This window comes from Sitophilus oryzae, unplaced genomic scaffold (assembly GCF_002938485.1).
Source record: "Sitophilus oryzae breed Bouriz unplaced genomic scaffold, Soryzae_2.0 scaffold_682_pilon_pilon, whole genome shotgun sequence".
In the NCBI taxonomy this organism is placed as follows: domain Eukaryota; kingdom Metazoa; phylum Arthropoda; class Insecta; order Coleoptera; family Curculionidae; genus Sitophilus; species Sitophilus oryzae.
The window spans coordinates 3,429,821-3,452,170 of NW_022147287.1; the positions used below are offsets into that span (position 1 = coordinate 3,429,821).

Consider the following 22,350-nt stretch of genomic DNA (forward strand, 5'->3'; position numbering starts at 1 on the left):
CAAAATAATTAGACGCAAATTGTACATAAGAACATTCTCTATAAGTTCGCCTAATGAATTTTTTTAAAAGTTTATTATTTCCGGCCTTAGCGGCCGGTTTCATGAGCCCTTTGGGGTGGTTTTCAAAAAGTTTGTTTTACAGCAAATTGACCCGTATGAATGTTGTTCATAATAAATGGACAAGCAACTTTTTCTCATGATTTTTTTATAGCTTTATTATTTTTGGAGATAGCGTCCAGTTCATGAACAAATTGGGGTAGTTTCATAATTTTTGTTTAGTTCTACAAATTTACCAACTTAAAGGTGTTCATATTAAAATTACATGCAAACTTCCCTATGATATATATTTATTTCCCCAAAACGAAACATGGAATTCATCAAGTGAATGAATATTTCCAATAGCACTTGTGAATTTCCTGAAAAAGAAGACATTTAAAGCTATCACCACTTGTTCATAATATGGGCGCTATCTCCAAAACTAGTCAAGTTACAAAAAAGGTTCATAAGGCAAAGGTATATGTACTCTTATTTTGAACGAGTTTCGTAGGGTAAATTTGCTGAAAAAAGAGTAACATTGAAAACTACTATATTCAAAAATAATCAAGCTACAAAAAAATTAATAAGGAAAAGTTGCTTTTCCATTTATTATGAACAACTTTAATAAGGGTCATTTGCTGTAAAACAACCTTTTTGAAAACCACCCCAAACGGCTCATGAAACGGCCGCTAAGTCCGGAAATAATAAACTTGTAAAAAAATCATTAGACGAACTTATAGAGAATGTTCTTATGTACAATTTGCGTCTAATTATTTTGTTGTAGTACAATTTAAAAAAAAACACCCCTATTGCTCGAAAACCGCAAGGGGAAAATTTCCGAGTCGCTGACAAACTCTGAAAAAATCAGCTTGCCTGTAATTTTAATTATATTATGATTAAGAAATGTCTGATTAAATAATACTTTTATAAATATTTTACTGCCATCAGGCGATAATTTGGTTAACAAAAATGATACAATTTAATAGGAGATAGGGAACAGGCACTTTAAATTTCAATTTAATTTAATAATAAATGACATAGGGATATAAATTATGACAAGGTTGATTTAATTGAATTATTTATTTAAAACAATAGTTATTCCAAATATATTTTGTTCAAAACCTATAAAGTATAGTTCATATCAAATGAACTTTTAGTCACGTGATTAAGCTTGACCGGTACAGCGTTGCCCAGTCTTACATATTTTCTTTTAATCAAAATAATTTAGGAAACAAAAATAAATGAATTATTAATATAGTCTATAAAATGAATAACTTTGAATTTTGACCGTTATTTTTTACCAACATGGCAAATATAAAATCCCTCTGTCAAAAAAGTTACTGATATTCTTTAAATTGAGTGCCTGAACGAATCGGATAGGTAACTCTTTTTACTTTCGTGAAATAGAAAAGGAAAATAATAAAACAAGTGATAGTTCTTCCTCTTCTTGCAAAAATCAACACGAAATGTCATAATTGACAAAAGTAAAATGTCATCAGCTTTGACATTTCTAAATATCAGACCAATGCCGTCTCTAATAGAACAGCCTCGGAGCGAGATTTATGACGTCACGCTAGTTAGATACTACGGATTAATAAATATGTTGTAGAATACATGGAAAACATAATTATTCATCGTATTTTTAGTTTGTATTTTAAAAATGATATAGTTTATATGAAATATACATATACAGTTAATAAATACAATATATATACCTATTTATAGTAATAAATACTTTGGCAAATAAACTATGAACCATACAAATGCAACAAATGTTTTACAATATACAAATAATGAATATGTACATAAGATAATGGGTAAAATGTAAAATATATTTTAAATTTTGGGGTTTGAAAATCGATCTAATTTAACAAAAAACATTCAATATCTACTAATAGTGATGTATTATTATTTGCATTCACAAAATTTATTTATATAGTATAATGTTTACTGCAATTAATAAACTAATATAAACTTGTCAAAAGATGACCACATATTTTTTTTAAATTATTATTCTTAACACAAAAACTATCTACATTGACTATGGAGTACGATTTCAGCCATATTGTAAAACATTTGCTGCATTTGTATGGTTCATAGTTTATCTGCCAAAGTATTTATTACTATAAATACGTATATATATTGTATTTATTAACTGTATATTATGTATATTTCATGTAAACTATATCATTTTTAAAATACAAACCAAAAACACGAAGAATAATTATGTTTTCCTTGTATTCTACAATATATTTATTAATCCGTAGTATCTAACTAGCGTGACGTCATAAATCTCGCTCCGAGGCTGTTCCATTAGAGACGGCATTGCGTCAGCATGGCCGCAAGTTGCTAACCTAATAAAATTAACACTAGAAAAGCCCGCGGGAACTGTCAAATTCAAAGTTATTCGTTTTACAGACTATACATGGTGGTCCGAACTGTATTGCGGAAACTACAGCAGCACATTCTGCACGTAAAAATATAAAAAAGTTTGTATAAATGTATGTCCGAAAATACTTGTGTCTAGGAGTTTTTTGACATGAGGAATTTGATTTTGATGTCAAACATGTTCTTCAAATCCTTCAATTTAATAACTGTTAGTAAGAAGTTTTATTTCAAATATGCGCACACAGTGCACACTCATTTTCTTTGTTGGGCAGAGTATATGTATCTTTATAAATAAGCAAGATAGCCCTCGATCGGCCACCAAAATGAGACAATCTGTACGTAATTTTTAAATTTATGAATGTATTTTCCGGATATGTTTATTGTTTTTCTCTCTTTGGATAGACTCTTTTTTCGAGAGCGTTGCCACATTTACGATTGATTTTGTATATTCGGGAAAATAAACCGCCTCCTAATGGCCATATTTGTTATTTTTAGCCGGGGAAGTAGATTTTCGACTGGTAAACATTTACGTTAGAAATGAATTTGATAAAAATTATTAGTTTAATCGTAAAATTACATATTTTTGGGTATCAAACACGTCACGGCAAATTTTTAAAGTAAATCATTTTCATTAATATACTTCATTCTCTTCATTTAAACTTGACAAAAATTATCTTTATACAGGGTGAGTCTTAAATAAGTTCAATTTTTTTAGGGCTGATAGATCTGTATAAAAGAAACATATTTTCTTTTATGGAGATCTAATAGCTATCCAAAAAAATTTTTTTTGCTAAATTTTGAGAATCACTGGATCTTTTCTGGATTTTCTTTCTTGTAAATTTAATCTACTACCTATGTTGTCATGTTATCAAGAAAATATGTTTTTTGACGAAAACAAAAAAAAACCCAATTATTTTTCAAAATTCATTGTTCAACATTGTTCTTGTTAGAACCTTTTTTAGTGCGAAGTGTACAGGGTGGGTCAAATTCGACGCTTTTAAATGGAAACAACCTTTTCTATAGAAGATAGACAAAAACTAATATCGGTGTCTGGAGCTCAATTTTTGTCAAAAACATGATGGTGAAAACCGCATATCGATATCTGTTACCGTTTCGGAGTTACGGGGTGTTTTTCAAAAATATGCATTTTTAACAAATCTCTCTAAAAAAACTTTTTTGCTATGGAAAATTTTGTATTTTTATGCAAACATTTCCAAAGCAACTTTTTACGTAGAATTTAATGGTTCAAGTACAATTTTTTTAAAATTAATAATTTAAGAATTATCAACAGAAAATTTGATTTTTTATATGGGACACCCTGTATATTTTTAATTAGCTGAAAAGAATTTAAAATTACCTTTCCAAAAATATAGCACACTTGATATTTTGTTATAATCCCCTTCGAAATACAGATTTTTTAAAAGTTCGCCACTTTTAACTAGTAGGCTTTGGACCCCTCATTGATGATATGCGCTTAATGGAACTCGAAAACATCTTTTTCCAGCAAGACGACGCACCGCCTCTGAACGCTGAAGTTATCAGCAAATTTCTGCAGCCAATTTCAAGAATAATTGAATAGCTGACCAAGAACCCAGCCGTTGGCCGTCGAGGCCGCCTGACTTAGTGCCCATGGATCTAATCCTATGGATATATTTGCGAAAGAATAAAGGTTCCTTATTCTTCTGTATAATCTAGACAAGAATTAGAAATACTTAGCAGTCATGAGAGGGTATCTTTCACCTCCACTGAGTTAATGAATTCCGCAAGAAATGTTCAAAAACTGCCCCGTCTGTCCATGACAGAAGACGGTCGATATGTCGAACACCTGTAGCAAAATCTCATGTCCTGGTTTGCTATTTATTTTTATTGTTATGAGATATAGTTTAAATGTGTTGATGTTGGTTAAATATATTTGAAATTGTTATAAAATTCTGCATCTCTCATAGCAAATATTATTTTCGTTTTAATTGATGCTCACAGCTAGAATTTTTTTACATTACAGCCGGTGCCGTTCAAAGCCTACTTATTTAAAGCGGGCGAATTTTTATATACTCTATATCTCGAAGAGGAATCGAGTAAAATATCAAGTGTGTTATATTTTTGGAAAGGTAATTTTAAATTCTTTTCAATAAATTAAAAATATACAGGGTGTCCTATATAAAAAACTAATTTTTCTGTTGATAACTCTTAAATTATTAATTTTAAAAAAATTATACTTGAACAATTAAATTCTACGTAAAAAGATGCTTTGGAAATGTTTTCATAGAAATACAAAATATTCCATAGCAAAAAAGTTCCAGCGATTTGTTAAAAATGCACATTTTTGAAAAACACTCCGTAACTCCGAAACGGTAACAGATATTGATGTGCGGTTTTCACCATCATGTTTTTGATGAAAAAATTGAGCTCCAGACACCGATATTAGTTTTCGTCTATCTCCTATAGAAAAGGATGTTTCCATTTAAAAGCGTCGAATTTGACCCACCCTGTACAAGATAGCTTAATAGCCATAAAAACTCTTCACAACTTTTTAGAATATTTTGAACGGGAAAGCGGTAGTAATGGCCCTTAAGTTATGGAGGTGAGTTTTGTTGATGTAAACAATAACAGTTTATATACAGGGTGGTCCGAATTGTATTCCGGAAACTTCTGCAGCATATTCTGCATATAGAAATAAGTAAAAAAGTTTGTATAAATATATGACCTAAAATGCTTAATTTCGGAGATACAGGGTGTAGAAATTTCATTTTTATTTCGATTGTTTCCAAATAATTTTTGAAGTAGGTAACGTCAATATTATATATAGTATATATCTATAACGCCAAACCAAACCAAACAGAAACTGTTTTATCATCATTTCTTTGCAGAAAAATTTATGATAAATTTATAAAAAATAAAAATTTCCCGAATTTATTATTTCAGTCAATTAACTATACTCAACGTGTTTATTTTTTGTCAATAATGACATGTATTGACTATTTCCATTCTAAATATCTTAAGAAAGGTTACTTGTTAGGATTTTTACCAAGAGACATTTTTTATGTAAAAAGTCACGGAAATGTATATTTTTCAGTACTTTTATACAGGTACGGACGAAAAGTTATTATTCTTCAAATCAGTTAAAACACATGTAGGTGACGCCCTTTCTGTTATATTTACAATACATGCAAATATGTCAAAAATTGCCATAATATGATATGTTTTTCTATTGAAATTGTCATTTTTCATCAAATAAAGATAAATAAAAAATTATAGATAAAAGAAAATAGTCATCTATTAGTAAAAATATACCGACGGTACCATTTATATATATAAAAATCGGGTTATCATTTCCGTTGAAACAAAAAGTTACCGAAAGTATTTGAATACGTCAAAAAACCCTGATTTATGTCGTATTCTAACACACCAAATCCCGTTTTTTTTATCTGAAAAAATCAATGAGGTTATAAGTGGGGGAGGCGACATAAGCTATCGAGAAATGTACCCAGTTACGCCATATTGGTACTGGCAATTCTGACAGTTCAGTTTTTGAGGTTAAGTGCGTTGCTGTGAGTGTTTTTTTAATTTTCCAAGACTCTTTTTGTGTTTTTATTTGAATATTTGGACTTTCCGAACATGTCTTCGTGTGCTGTAAGTAGTTGTTGTAGTCGACAACGTGTAGAGAGGAAGAAATCCACTGAAATTGCATTTCACAGGTAAGTGTAAACATAATACAGGACCTGATTAAATTATTTTCGTATTTTCCATTTAACTAGTTATGCGTTTATTAATTAAATATTAAGTGTTTCTATATTGATAAAGTGTTTAGTTATTTAATACTTTGTTAGAGGCAATTAAGTAATTAAAACATGCCTCGACTTCTATTCTTGTAAGAAAAATTCTTAAAAAAAATACTCTTGTAAAAAAAACAATATCTGTTATTTTTACTACATATACTTTTTTTGACAGGAAAGAGTATTTTGCTAGTCCAAATTTAAAAGTTTTCTTTTAACTACGGTTTATTTTTCTATTTTTACACTAAGATTTTGTACTTAAACATTTATTTACATTCCTTTTTAGCATCTGCTAGCATATACTATGTACAAACTTTATATAGTATAGCTTTAATTTTTAGATAAATATTATAAAATCAACAAAGTAAATTTACTTTTTGCAGATAAAGTCTTAACGACTTATATTTATTGATAAACATTTATTATTCTAATAAAATTTTATATCAGAACATTTTAAATTTAGTACGTAGTATATAAATTTTGCTCTCTTTAGAAAATTTTTATCAAATAAATATTATATTAAATCTGATTTTTAGGTTTCATAAATCCCATCCGTCGAGAAGCTTAGGTGAAGTTTCTGAACAGGAGAAACTGGCAAGCTACATCAGGTAGTGTTCTATGCTCGAAACATTTTTCTGATAGCTGTTTTGACAGAACATCTCAATAAAATATCTCAAATAAATAATTATTTCCTAAGATTTCTAAATTTTAATGATTATCAAAATGTTAATTATGGTAAATCAGTAATCATGTTTAATTATTTTCCGCTTTTTTTCTATTTTTTTTTTAAATGTTAAGGTTATTATTGTTAGATACATCAATAAAAACAAGGCAATTAGTTTAAGACATACTAGCAACAAAACAGTGTTATTTAGTGAGCAATAAAATTTAATTTATTTAAGTGTATTATTTTTTTGTGTTTCCTCCTTAAATATACATAGTATATAGTCATTAAAATTAATCTTGTAATTTATATTTTTGAAAAAATTGTAGGTTTTGTAGTTATTTTGATTAATTAATTTTTTATTTAAAAAAGTTGAGGTCGTTATATTGTGTAAAATAAAATTTTTCAAAGAAGTTTCTGTAATCCGGCCCTGCTAATGCCGCCATATTGGTGCTGGCTTAAGCCACGCCTAGTGTTACCATTTTTCGCAAGCACTTTAAATGCTCATAGCGTCTCCCTGTATATAACCTCATTGGAAAAAATAAAGAAGTTATAACGGTATTGCCTCTCTTTTTGTAATATCTGATATTAAAGTTACAAAATTTAATTAAAAATGAAGAACTTTTCTCCAGAACTCCTATAATACGTTTAATTTTATAAACTTTTAACGTTGTCTGGTATCCCGCAACCATGTTAATTCCTCAAATTTTCCAGTTTTTTTCTGACACACGACAAGAACGAAACTTCTGTAATAATTATTTTAATTTAATGAAACTGAATTGGAGAGGTTTATCTGCTGGACGAGCTTACTGAAATATTCAGCATTATTTTCAAACAAAGATACATTCCACGCGTCTATTTTAAGCCTGCATTTGGTTTTAGCCAATTATGAGAAGTAACGGGGTATGAGGAAATGAGATAAATTAAAAATAAACTCGAGAGATGTACAAGCGGAATTACAGAACTTATTATTAAATTATAATTTTATACATGACTAGCCTAGTTAGCTCTTCATATTTTTATTCAGATTTTTTTGTAAAATATGCGAGCTCATTTCTGTAACAGTACTAGCTGACCAGTACTTTCTATAAGAATATACCGGGTGCGTCTCAAAAATGGCTGTCCCCAATAACTTATTTATTTTTTCAGATAAGAAACGAGATTTGGTATGTTAGTATATGACATATTAGGATTGATTGACGTATTCAATTCTTTTCGGCCACTTCTTGTTTAACAGGAAGTGACAACAACTGTTGATTTTTAAATGACACCCTCGGTATTTTTTTGCCGACCATACCAATAGGTATGGTAGACTATTAAGATCGGCAAAAGAAAAGTTTTTTTAATTTCGCTCAAAATGAGTTATTTGGGACATAAATGACCTAAATACAAAATATTTTCATGGTGTCTGTCTGTCTGTCCGTCTGTAACACGATAACTCAAAAACCGCTAAACCAATTTTAACCAAATTTGGCACAAAAATACTGTGGCACACGAGAATCTGGCCATTAGTTTTTGTTGGGGGTGGGGGATTGGTAAGGGGGTATGAGAGGGGGTTAAAAATTTAAAAAAATCGTAACTCCAAAATTACAGTAGCTAGCGAAACGCGGTTTTCAATTTAAGATTAGGAATAATATTTGCAACAAAATTTGTAATAACATCAAAATCAATCAAAGTCGCAGTTTTTGAGATAAAATACGTGCCTCCCGGCGCCAATTTTTTAGAGCTAAAATATCATTTTCTATCAAATAAAGTAAAAATATACCGAGGGTGCCGTTTAAAAATCAAAAGTCGTAGTCATTTCCGGTGAAACAGGAAGTGACCAAAAACAATTGAATACGTCAATCAATCCTAATTTATGTCATATATGCTAACAAACCAAATGTAATTTTTTGTATGAAAAAATAAAAAAATTACAGAGGTGAGCCACTTTCGAGACGCACTCGGTATTTAATAACCATAATAATAAATAACAAATCAATATATGAGATTTTGCTACAGATTGTTTTCGAAAATTGGAGTCTTCTCTTATGCACAGATAGGACTGTTTCTGAGCATTTCTCGTGGAATTTATTAACACAATAGGAGTAAAAAATACCCTCGCACAATCGCTAAGCATTTCTTATTCTTGTTTAAGGTATACGGTTAATTTAAAAATAAGATCCTTTAGTCTTCCTCAAAGATAAAAATCCATCTGCCTTAAGTCTGGCGGCCTCGACGCCCAACGGCTGGGACCTTGATTAAATAAATAAATAAATAAATGCCTTTATTGTCAAAATTTTTTTCAATTTGTAGACATAGGTAAACTAACAAACAAAGTAAAAAAAACAAGGTACACAAACAAACAAACAAAAGATAATATAAAACATTATACAAATAATATTGTCAGTCTTATTGTTAAAATAAACATTTATAAATGTTTATAATGTCAAAGAACAAAAAAATAAAAATAATATTCAAAAATATTTAGCTAGTTTATAGTAAAATATCAATGACCTCTAAATAAATTCATTTCGATGTCATTAGTAAATATGCAATAGCAAACAGTAGACCAGTGTTTACAAGATCAAATTTTATTTTCAAAATATAATTCATTTACGGCGTAGAAAGCCTTGTCTAGTAAATAAGAGTTCAATTCTTTGCGAAATGAAAAAAATGATGTTATGGATTTGATTTCAAATGGCAGGTGATTGTGCATTTTTTTCGAGTTGTATAATATTGAACTTTTAACTAACTCTGAGCGTGTGGTAGGTAGATATGATAGTAGGTATGATCTTGCTCCACGTTCCTGAGTGGATAAGTGTGAGATGGCCTTTCTTGAGAAGCTGATACATGTTTACGTATTAGGCAAACGGATTCAAATATAAATAAGGAAGGAAGAGTCAATATTTTTATTTTTTTAAAAAGTCCCGGCAATGAGTTCTGCTGTATAATCCCAGTGAATATCGAACAGCTCTCTTCTGGAGCCTGAAAATGCGGTCAAATTGAGTCGCACAACACATACCCCAGAATGGAAGGGCATACCTGAGGTGCGACTCAAAAAGTGCATAATAAACAGTTTTAGCCACTGACAAGTTAAGCTCCTTAGAAACAGACCTTAATGCAAAACAGGCAGAGCTCAATTTTTCCGACAAAGCTTCCATATGTATGTCCCATTTCAGAGAATTGTCCACAACAAGCCCTAAGAATTTTACAGATTTGACGACGTCAATGGTGGTGTTGTTAAGTACAAAAAGCTGCAACGAGTTTTTATACGACAAAGCTTTAGTTTTAGAAATGTTGAAACTTAGGAGGTTCGAATTGCACCAAGATTTAATGGTGATTAAGTCATTTGATATAATCCTATGAAGTGCCGTGATGTCCTTGTTGCTCCAACTGATGCTAGTGTCATCCGCAAAAAGACATATTTTGCCACTGATGTTTATGTTAGCAATGTCGTTAATAAAAGAAGAAACAAAATAGGGCCTAGTACTGAGCCTTGTGGTACTCCACATTCTATTGGCTTGCTAGAAGACAACGTGGTATCCACCCTCACAAGTTGACTTCTGTTGCTCAGATACGACTTAAACCATTCGAGAGATGATCCCCTGAACCCATAGTGCTGCAGTTTATTAATTAAGATCTTATGATTTACACAATCGAACGCCTTAGAAAATTCACAGAAAATTGTTGCTGTAGAATGATGGTTGTTTAGGCTGGAGTAAACTTTATTAAGGAGGGAAAACATAGCGATGAGCTATCCATTTATTCTCTACATTGCAGCACTGGCTTCGAAAAATTGCTGATAATTTCAGCACTGTCTTGCTGAGAAAATATATTTCCAAGTTCCATTAGTGGGAGGACTCGGAAAAGTATTTTTAAGTTCTTTTCGTTGAATTAAAAATGTACAGGGTGTCAAATTTTCTGTTGGTAACTCTTAAATTATTAATTTTATACTTAAACCATTAAATTCTACGTAAGAAAGTGCTTTGGAAATGTTTCCATAAAAATACATTTTCCATAGCAAAAAAGTTGCATCGATTTGTTAATGCACATTTATAAAAAACACTCCGTAGCTCCGAAAAGTTAACAGATATCGATGTGCAGTTTTTACCATCACATTTTTAATAAAAAATTAGCTAAAGACACCAATATTAGTTTTTGCTCTATCTCCTTTAGAAAAGTGTGCTTCCCTTTAAAAGTGTCCAATTTGGCTCACCTTGTACAGAATTGGAAAAATTCTTTATACAAACTTGAAGTCGTTGTTTTTTTTTCTCGAATTATAATTTCGCATACATATTTACCCCTTTAAAGGAGCTAGCCAAGCTCGATATAGAATAAAGTTGAAATATCGAAGGCAAAATGTAAATTTATTCAAAGAAAAATTTGTAGCAGAGCAAAGATAAATATTTGGGTGGAAATTTTCCGACCGCCGATATTTTATTAAACTTATATTTTTTTGTGAAAAACACATTAAAAGGAAAAATGCTTTCTGCAAATATCAGTAAAAAACACGACAAAAACTTATATAAATCAAAATATCTATTCTTTTTCTGTATAAGAGGCAGATGGGTTTAAATCTATGCAATTTATTTTTCTGAATCGCCTGAATCATAGACTTAAAATGCCTGAATACTTAAACCAAAAAAATATCTACCTAAATGTCAAACTAAATATCCAAAAATATCCGGAGAAGTGTTAATTAATAAATAAAACAGACATAAAATATTTAACTCAATGAAACCAGCTACATCAGTTCGTGTAAAAACAACGATAAACTAACTTGTATTTTTGATCGTTATTTCGGTATAATTTACTGAACACGCCGTACCTACGTAGATAAACAAACAGTAAAACTTTATTTTGATAAGTTGAAAATCATAAAAAACAGTGTCTGTGGTCAAAAATAATATATCGACAGATTTACCTTAGTTAGAAAAACTTTATTTAGAAACTTGACTTTAAGCCCCATACTCACACTTCGCTCCTTCCTCGCCTTACTTCCTCGCGTTACTTCCTCGCGTTACTTCCTCGCGTTCCTTCGTCCCTTCGCTTCCTTCCTTCGTGCATTCGATGCTTGGAAATTAGTCAGTTATGCAACAACACACCACAAAATATTTTTAATATAGCAGCTACATGTTTAATACGAAATATCTAGTAACGTCTAAAATTTTTAAAAAATCTGAAAGGCGCATAATTTTTATTTTATAAAACTGCAATTCCTTGTCGTGTCAAAAATAAAAATTGAATTTTAATAATATATTTTTTTTTTAATAAATCCGAATATTTCAGTATCATATACAAGGTATATCAGTATGAATGTACAAGGCGAGTCAACAATAGAGTAAAGTTTATTATGTAATTTATATCGAAACCATGAAATATGACATACTAATTAAACGTTAATGGTGTCAATCCCCATTTCTTCAGATATTTTTTGTAAAAGGCATCATGCACATTATTTCTATTTTTTTATTTTTGTCGCTACGATTACATAAATATGGACATGCATTTTTTCACAAATATGAAGACAATATTGTTTTTTTCTTCCATTTTTTAGACTATTGTGTGTGAATTATTTTTATATCGACTGGCGATTGCTAGATGTACAGGCTGTCCCATTTATGTGTATTTTATGGGGTTTCTGGTTTATGAGTAGAGATATAAAGATGCTGTTTTTTACATCATTGTTGTACTTATTATGAAACTAAATATGCTACATAAGAAATAAGAAATAACTTTGAACTAAGAAGGCTAGGATAAATATGTATTTATCTGGCAGCTATTGTTCAAAGTGCCTTTCTTATTCTTTCTTTACACATTTTTCTAATTAGTAGAAATTTTGCATTTTCGATAACCTTTGTATCTCGATTATCTTATAACTTATCAGAAAAGGTGAAAAGGGTCAGTGATGGGCGGTAGGTAAGTACCCAATTTGTAGATAAATAAAATCTGGGTATATATGTATATACCTGTAGATTTAGATGAACATCCTAATTTTAATAAAAGGAGTTTCCGACGACCGCATAGTAAATACCCGGTATAATACCGGGAATAGAAATATACCAATATATAATATCTACAATATATATAAGAAATATTTTAGATATACTCGTATTCCTGACATTACTGGTATTATATCGGGTATTTACTATGCGGTCGTTGGAAATACCTTTTATAAAATTAGACTGTTCATTTAAATGTACAGGTATATACCGGATACCCTGATTTTTTGTTTTGTTCTACCTATTGAGTACTTCCCCACCGCCCGTGTCTCGTTTTTCAGGTAGAATGGCAGTGACGAAAGCGGTTCTTCGTTGGGAGCTGTCTATTTCGAAAAATGACTCAAACTTATGTTCTTTTTTTTAAACAGGACACTCTATATATTATTTTTATTTTATTTGCCTTGCTATGAGCTTTCGAAAATTATAATATACTCTATATATATTTATTTAGGTACTGCTAAACTGCTAAACGGCTCTTATTTAATTTAACTTAATTTTACCAGATACTTTTGCTTTGCATCGTGATATTTTGATAAACTACACGGAAACTGAACTTGTGCTACTTTTAAATAACATGCCAATAACCAACATTTTACGTCAAATAAATTAGTTGATTGTTTTGATTACCTAATTTAAACCGGCCGACTATGTAATAATGTTAAATAATGCATTTTTACCCCGTTTATGAAAATAAGTATTTTAGAAAGCTCGTAACAAGGAAAATAAAATAATATACAAAATATCGTATTTAACAAAACATATAAGTTTTAGTCAATTTAAAAAAAGACAGATTCCAAAGAAGAAATAGTTACGTCACTGCATTCTACGTGAAAAACTGTACGGGAGACCGTTTTCACCTTTTCGATAAGTTATGATACAAAAGGGATCGAAAAATGCAATAATTTCAGATTCGCCCTGTATTTTAGGAAGTAAGAGAGCTAGGACATATCTGTATGTAGCATCTTTAGTTTCATAAAAAAGTAACAGCGTAATGTGAAAACCGCATCTTTGTATTTCGACTCATAAACGAGAAACCCTGCAAAACACATGAAAATGGGACACCCTGTACAGACGTACTGCCAAATCAAGAAATCAACTACGAATGAAATCCAAGATCGATTTATATATTTTATATATTTTAATATTTTTTTGTGTTCGTGATAATTCCTTTGCTACTTCCTCCAAAAACCGACAATACGTTGGAAGGAGCTTTTCGAGGAAGTAAACGGACGAAGTAGCGTTTTGACGAAGGAGGAAGGAACACACAGTCGCATAAAATCGACATTTTCCCATAGTAAATATATGATTTTTGAACGAAGGGACGCGAGTGAGTATGGGGCTTTGTTAGAAAAACTTTATTTAGAAACTTTACTTTAGACTTCAACAATAATTTCTTGTTTTTTTAATTTTCTCTAAAACGGTACGAAAATTTAAAAAAGTGTAAACTGAATTAACCATTTTAGAACAATCAAAAATTTTTATGAAGAATGCATTTTTCTCAAAATGTCAATAATAAAATTGTTTTTCCTCTTGTAAAGACAATCCGGGGACATACTGTAGATTAATAGTACAGAATGGGGCTGTAGTTGTATGTAAAGTTAATACGTATAAGAGTGCAGGTGTAGTATCTGCTAGCAAATGTAATAGGCATGTTGCAGTGCTCATAAAAAAAGTAATAAAACGACTATAAAAATCGTAGGGTTCTAATATCAAACATTGTTACAATGTTTGCAATATAATATAAGAGAAATTTAATTAAAAATTAAATACCTAATTAAAACTAAAATATACACTAAGTAACAAGAACAAGGGAACACCTTTTCATAAGATTTTAATAATTCTTGGTGTACAGGGTGGGTCAAATTCGACGCTTTTAAATGGAAACACCCTTTTCTATAGGAGATAGACGAAAACTTATATCGGTGTCTGGAGCTCAATTTTCATCAAAAACATGATGGTGAAAACCGCACATCAATATCTGTTACCGTTCCGGAGTTACGGGGTGTTTTTCAAAAATGTGCATTTTTAACAAATCGCTGTAAATTTTTTGCTATGGAAATTTTTTTATTTCTATGAAAACATTTCCAGAACACCTTTTTACGTAGAATTTAATTGTTTTAGTATAATTTTTTTTAAAATTAATAATTTAAGAGTTATCAACAGAAAAATTGATTTTTTATATGGGACACACTGTAAATTTTTAATTTATTGAAAAGAATTTAAAATTACCTTTCCAAAAATATAACACACTTGATATTTTGCTCGATCTCTTCGAGATATAGAGTATATAAAAATTCGCCCGCTTTAAATAAGCTTTGAACGGCACCGGCTGTAATGTAAAAAATTTTTAGCTGTGAGCATCAATTAAAACGAAAATAATATTTGCTATGAGAGATGCAGAATTTTATAACAATTTAAAATATATTTAACCAACATCAACACATTTAAACTATATCTAATAACAATAAAAATAAATAGCAAACCAGGACATGAGATTTTGCTACAGGTGTTCGACATATCGACCGTCTTCTGTTATGGACAGACGGGGCAGTTTTTGAACATTTCTCGCGGAATTCATTAACTCAGTAGGGGTGAAAGATATCCTCTCATAACTGCTAAGTATTTCTAATTCTTGTCTATATTATACAGAAGAATAAGGAACCTTTATTCTTCCGCAAATATGTCCATAGGATTAGATCCATGGGCACTAAGTCAGGCGGCCTCGACGGCCAACGACTGGGTGCATGGTCAGCTGTTCAATTGTTCTTGAAATTGGCTGCAGAAATTTGTCGATAACTTCAGCGTTCAGAAGTGGTGCGTCGTCTTGCTGGAAAAATATGTTTTCGAGTTCCATTAAAGGCATATCATCAATGAGGGGTCCAAAGCCTACTAGTTAAAAGTGGCGAACTTTTAAAAATTCTATATTTCGAAGGGGATTATAACAAAATATCAAGTGTGCTATATTTTTGGAAAGGTAATTTTAAATTCTTTTCAGTTGATTAAAATATACAGGGTGTCCCATATAAAAAATTAAATTTTTTGTTGATAATTCTTAAATTATTAATTTTAAAAAAATTATACTTAAACCATTAAATTCTACGTAAAAAAGTGCTTTGGAAATGTTTTCATAAAAATACAAAATTTTCCATAGCAAAAAAGTTACAGCGATTTGTTAAAAATGAATATTTTTGAAAAACACCCCGTAACTCCGGAACGGTAACAGATATTGATGTGCGATTATCATGTTTTCACGGCGTTTTTGATTAAAAGTATCATATCGGTAGATTTTTTCCACAAGCACACTTATTTTAAATGACTCTGTGAGCAATATTAGCGAGATAAGAATTTTTTTTGAAACGGTTCAGAATCTTTATATACTTTTCAGTGAAAGTCTACCCCGTTGGCAAAGCCTAAACTGCGAAATAAAAAATAGTAAAAAACAGTTGGTTTAATCTAGTTGTTTGGATATAATAATAACTCAGTATAGAATCAGGTATGACACATTTCAAAATATTTATTCTAAATTTGAAATTTTAAACACACAAACATTTAAAATCCCAGGAATCTGATATCTTAGCTAACGCCAAAGTATTAGTAGACAAATATCCTAACGACCTAACACAAAATCTAGCATCGGAGCTAATTCAAGCAAAAAATTTACTTTATGAAAAAATCAAAAAAATTTACAGTATCAGAGAGTTTTCTGATTTTATTTTCGAAAAAAACTAATTATTAATTAGCAGTATACCTGAGATTTGCACTGTATTCCAGTTGTTTCCGGTTCTCCCTATAACATCCGCTGAACCAGAAAGAACTTTTTCTAAGCTGAAAATAATAAAAAGTCTATAGCAAAAGAAGCAGATTTGGACAGCCTCGTAAACAAGTTGCTTTTGTTAAGGTCGAGGAAAAAGGAATAGACTTTCTAATATACCATAGGGTACTTCATAAATATTTACAATTTCTTTTTCACATTTGTGTTCTAGTTATTAGTAGTTAAATGTTGAGTTTTTTTTTAATAAAACTTTGATTAATTAGAAACACAAATGTTTGTGTTCTAGTTTAAGTATTTGAAGAGTACTATAATAATAAATAAATAAATAAATGTTGAAACAATTATCAAAATATAAAAAAATGTCACATTGTGGCTCTTGTTAAAAAATATGTTTCAAGCAGATATCACAATAATGATGTATTTGAAGGAATTTTTGAGTATACTTAGGAGGGCCCCTAACAAAGTCTGCAGGGGGGGCCCGCGAGAATTTGCCACGCTACTGTTCATTAGACATGAAGATTTCTTAATTCCCAACCTTAACACCATCAGAATTGTATATTTTTACTGTAATAGATTAAATTTTTCAAAAATAATCATAATTTTGTCAAAATAGTTGAAGAACCGAGAGGTTAATTTTAACCGTGAATAACTTTTGAAGGAGTAGGTTTATCGAAAAATTATGAGAGACCTTTTTTGTAGAGCGTTCAATTCTGTATAAGAATATGTAATTATCGTGGCTATAAGGGAAGAAAATCAAGAGAAAAAAAAATTATTTGCAAAAAGTGGCAAATTCCCAAATTTGTAATTTAAATGAGAGATGACTCGTCTTTGGGGCAAGGTTTATTGTGAATATTAAGGGTTTACAATGGTCTGTTATTATTTTTTAGGCCATAAACTAAAAATTTAGAGGGCGTCGTGAGAGAAATGATCAATTTGGTAAATAACGGGCACCCTAGTGTACCGGGTGTCCCAAAAAATAGCTCTCGGCTGTATCTCGGAAAGTATTAGACGTAGGGCTTGGGGAAAAAAATATTTATAACTAAAGAGGCTATGAGAAATTGCTGGAAATTATTTTCAAGTTTATAAAATGGCCGCTAGGGGGCGCAACTGGCGCAAACGAGGGCTCGTTGAAAAGAGCGTTTCTTACTCTATATTATACCATAAATATTATAATAATAAGGTTTTGAACGTAGACGCTAGGGGGCGCTTTCTTACAATTTAACAAACATGGCAGATCGCAAACTTGAGCAACGTGCTTGGGAGAGAGTTAAATCTAAGGACTCTACTGCAAGTGAAAAAGCTTCAGCTTGGTTTGTAACAAATATTATGAAGGCAAAACAACGCTTTGGGATGGGGTATAGAGCGAGATCAAATAAGGGTAAAAATACCAAAAAAGAAAAACGACTCCCAGCTAAATCTTTGAAAGGTGTGCGTAAACGTAAAAGATTACCCAAAATTGCTTTTGGAAAAGCGCTGAGACGACCGATTCAAGCCGAATTACGCAAAGCTGGAGGTAAAAAAATTGCTGAAAAAGACATTCTAAACGCTTCTCGAATAGCCTTAGCTGCAGCTTTGGAAATTCTTGCGAAAATCCGGTGGTAAAAGAAGAATTTGCACTCCTAGAATAATACCTATTCCAAAAGTGGGTGGCATATTACCATTAATACCAATATTTGCCGGTCTTTCAGCTTTGGGATCACTGGCTAGAGGAGTTGGAGGTATCGTTCGTGCTATAAAGACGACAAAAAATGAGAATTCTCAAAAGACAGGCGGCCACCTAACTTTGAATTTAAAGGAAAATGGTATATATTTAAAACCATACTGATCAGGTTTAGGACTTTTTATGAACAAATCAAAAAACTCATAGGATCCCTGCCCCAAAGACCACTATCCAATATCGACATAAGCAAGTATGCATTTCAAATAAAAATACCAAATTTTAGAGGGGTTTATATGAGTGATACTCTTCCATGGCGTGGTCCAAAATGCTATGAATGTGCTATTGTTAACTTAGACAGTAGCAAGGGGTTAGGGACCCATTGGGTGGCATACAAAAAGGTAAATTCACAAGTTATTTACTATGACAGTTTTGGTAATTTACCACCCCCTATAGAATTGCTAGAATATCTACGACGAGGTTCCAAAGCTGCCACTAATATTTACTATACATACGATCGTCAACAGAAGTTTGGAACAGTCTGGTGCGGACATTTGTGTTTAAAGTTTCTCTCAGAATCATAATATGTCTTTGACACCTCAGATGGATCGAGATCATTATAAAAAATGGCTTCATCGCTTAAAGTCTACTATCGCTATGGTAGTTTACTAGAATTAACTTCTGAACAGTTAGAAAACATGCCAAAAGAAGTTATGATTACCTGTAAACCGAATGAAATTGCATTAGTGTGGGATAAGTTACCGGAACACATGAAAAACGACATTGATATCCTTAAGTATCAATATTCTAGTGAACAATACTAATTTATATGAAGAAGAAGAAAGTGACGTATCAACACCTACGTTTTTTTCAAAAGAGTTAAAAACGATAGTATATGTAATTTTAGATGGTAGTAAAGAGTAGTAAAAGCTTAAAAAGTCAGCGAAAATTATAATAAATACCAAAAAATATGCCCTTAATTACCTTATTTTTCCAACACAGTATCAGTAGCCCTCTTGATTATGCCCATTCTAACAAAAAATAAGATAGAAACAGTTAGTTCATTTTAAAATCGACGAAATAGATGATAAAGATGTATTAATATCTAATAATTAAGATATTAATAACAGTGAACAAGAAACGATGATTCAGTGAAGTCATGGTGGGCTTTGAAAAAAAGTTGCTTGTATCTTATTTTATAATGTATCTACGGTATAATATAGAGTAAGAAATGCTCTTTTAAACGAGCCCTCGTTTGTTGGATTCTGATCATCCAGTCCGGAGTTAAAAACATTTAAATAAAGATAGATCTAACCTTCCTCCACCACTTTATTTTAGCAGATAGGGGAAAATAGCTCTAACAAAAAAAATTCAAAATTTACTGAAGATTATAAAGCTATTATTTATAGTACCCATTATCTATGCAAAATTCTGTAAAAATTCTATTTTCTTATTTTCCATAGCAGCTGCGCCCCCTAGCGGCCGTTTTACAAACTTGAAAATAATTTCCAGCAATTTCTCATAGTCCTATTAGTTATAAAAAATTGCCGTAGGCCCTACGGCTAATACTTTCCCAGATACAGCCGAGAGCTATTCTTAGTGGGACACCCTGTACATAAACCTTTACCTGAATCAGAGTATATTTACTACACTAAATTATATTAAAAAATCTCCGTAGATATAATTTTCCGTGGTTTATTTTAAGTAACTTTTTGTTTACTTAAAAGAACTTTAGATTGGACTATGTTTACCTTGTCCACTCATTTTTTAAGGAAACTTTCCGATAACACCTACGCTCTCCACAACATTCTCTAATTAAAAAGAAACCACGAAGAACTTCGTGCCGATAAAAAATAAGGTCACCCTTAGTTATTAATACAAGTATCTTACTGGTTCTAGTAATTAAATAATTCAGTAATTATAACGCTGAACTTTGTTCAGGCGCAAAATAAATGATAACATTTTGTGGATAGAAATGAATGTTTATTTTTTACCAAAAAAAATATGGTTAATTGGTCAAAAAAGCTTCCAAAGTTTTTTCGTGGATCTTAATTAAACTTAAAATTATTAAGAAAAGAAAAACTCGAATAGAACTTTCTTTTAACTTTGCAAGTTTAATGTTTTTATGTCTTATTAAAGATGTACAAGTAATTATGAAAGTTTTGATAAAGAAATATGACACAAATTAACCCAATCCATATAGGTGTTGTAATAAAATAATGACTCTGGACATTGAGGAATCTAACTATTGCACAAATTATTTGTTGAAATTATTGTATACAGGGTTGTTCATCACATACGACACGGAGTATTGTAGCTAAACGATGAGATTTTTACAAATTGTAAGTTTTGGGTTCGATGAAGGACTATTAGAGGTACAATTTAACAATAATTTTACAAGATACAGAGTGTCCCAAATAAGTAAAAAATATCAAAGTTGTATTTTTTTAAATGGAACACCCTGTATATTATTACATTTTTGGTTTCTACGATTAAAATAAAGGTAAATTTGATTAAGATTTATTATACTTAAACCTTACCGTTTTTGAAATATTTTCAATTTTGTGAAATTGCAGGAAAAATTTTAAAGCTTCATTTCTCCAAGGGTATCAAAGTTTTTAATACTAAATATTTACTGAAGTTTATTTACTGATCAATTATTGTGTTGCAATAATAAAAATAATACCACCTTATACAGAGTGTCTAAAAATTTATTTTAAATAATTATTAGCTTCAAACGGCAATAACTTGTTTAATTTAAATAGAACATCCTGTATATTTTACGAGAATCAGATGCACAATTTAATTGTCTATCAAATTATATTATACCATTTTTTACCTATCTCTTTAAGTTTCCGTAGAAAATTTATTTTCTTGTAATTTAGAACTTATTTATCAATATATCCATGGACTATTGACATTTTAGATTATTTTTAAAGATGTATCAAATTTTTAAAGAGTACAGATACTAATATTGTCGATATAATTCGTTTATTTCATTAAAAAATAAAAAAAAACTGTTCAAATATTTGTTAAAGAGGACCAATTAATATGATCCAGTATTCAAACTACATTAACTGACTGTTTGCATTGATTAATAATAATTGCTCCAAATACTAAAAAACTGAATTTTGTATGGGCATTAGACAGTGTGATAAAAAGTAACACCTTAAAAATGATATTTCATTTTTTAATAAATGCTTATTTATAACAACAGAGACTTTAATTTGATAACTTATTATTATATTGATTTCTGACTCAAATCCACATTTATTTATAATAATTTATTAACGAACACAATTAAGTATGTAATTAATTAGTATATGGGCTGAAATAATGGTGTTATATTTAATTAATGGTATACTCTTTTATAAAGATTTAAATAGTTTTCTTTTTGCATACAAATGGGCTAGTAATATTACTAGTCTGTACATTTTGTACATTTGTTGCTTTAAAAACAATCTAAAATGTCAATATTCCATGGATATATTGATAAATGAGGTCTAAATTATAAGAAAATGCATTTTCTACGAAAACTTGAAGGGATAGGTAAAAATGGTATAATACAATTTGATAGACAATTTAATTGTGCATCTGATTCTCCCTAAAATATACAGGGCATTCTATTTAAATTAAAGAAGTTATTGCCGTTTGAAGCTAATAATTATTTAAAATAAATTTTAGACACTCTGTATAAGGTAGTATTATTTTTATTACCTGCAACATAATAAGTGATAAATAAATAAACTTCATTAAATATTTAGTATTAAAAACATTGATACCTGGAAAAATGAAACTTTAAAATTTTTACTGCAACCCACAAAGTGAAAATATTCAAAAACAATGAGGTTTAAGTATAATAAACAACAATCAAATTTTACTTTATTTTAATAGTAGAAAACTAAAAATGTAATAATATACAGGGTGTTCCATTTAAAAAAATACAACTTTGATATTTTTTATTTATTTGGGACACTCTGTATCTTGTAAAAATATTTTTAAATTGTAGCTCTAATAGTCCTTCAACGAACCCCAAACTTACAATTTGTAAAAATCTCATCGTTTAGCTACAATAC

General features: G+C 30.2%; 1 protein-coding gene across 1 annotated transcript in view; it reads right to left on the reverse strand.

The window, feature by feature from the left end:
* Positions 1–16,632, reverse strand: part of LOC115887924 (FMRFamide receptor-like) — a 68,477-nt gene extending 51,845 nt beyond the window's left edge. Inside the window, exon 1 of the mRNA XM_030907457.1 lies at positions 16,594–16,632. The gene's annotated coding sequence lies outside the window, so the exon portion shown is untranslated. The remainder of the gene's footprint in view (positions 1–16,593) is intronic.
* Between the last annotated feature and the right edge of the window lie 5,718 nt (positions 16,633–22,350).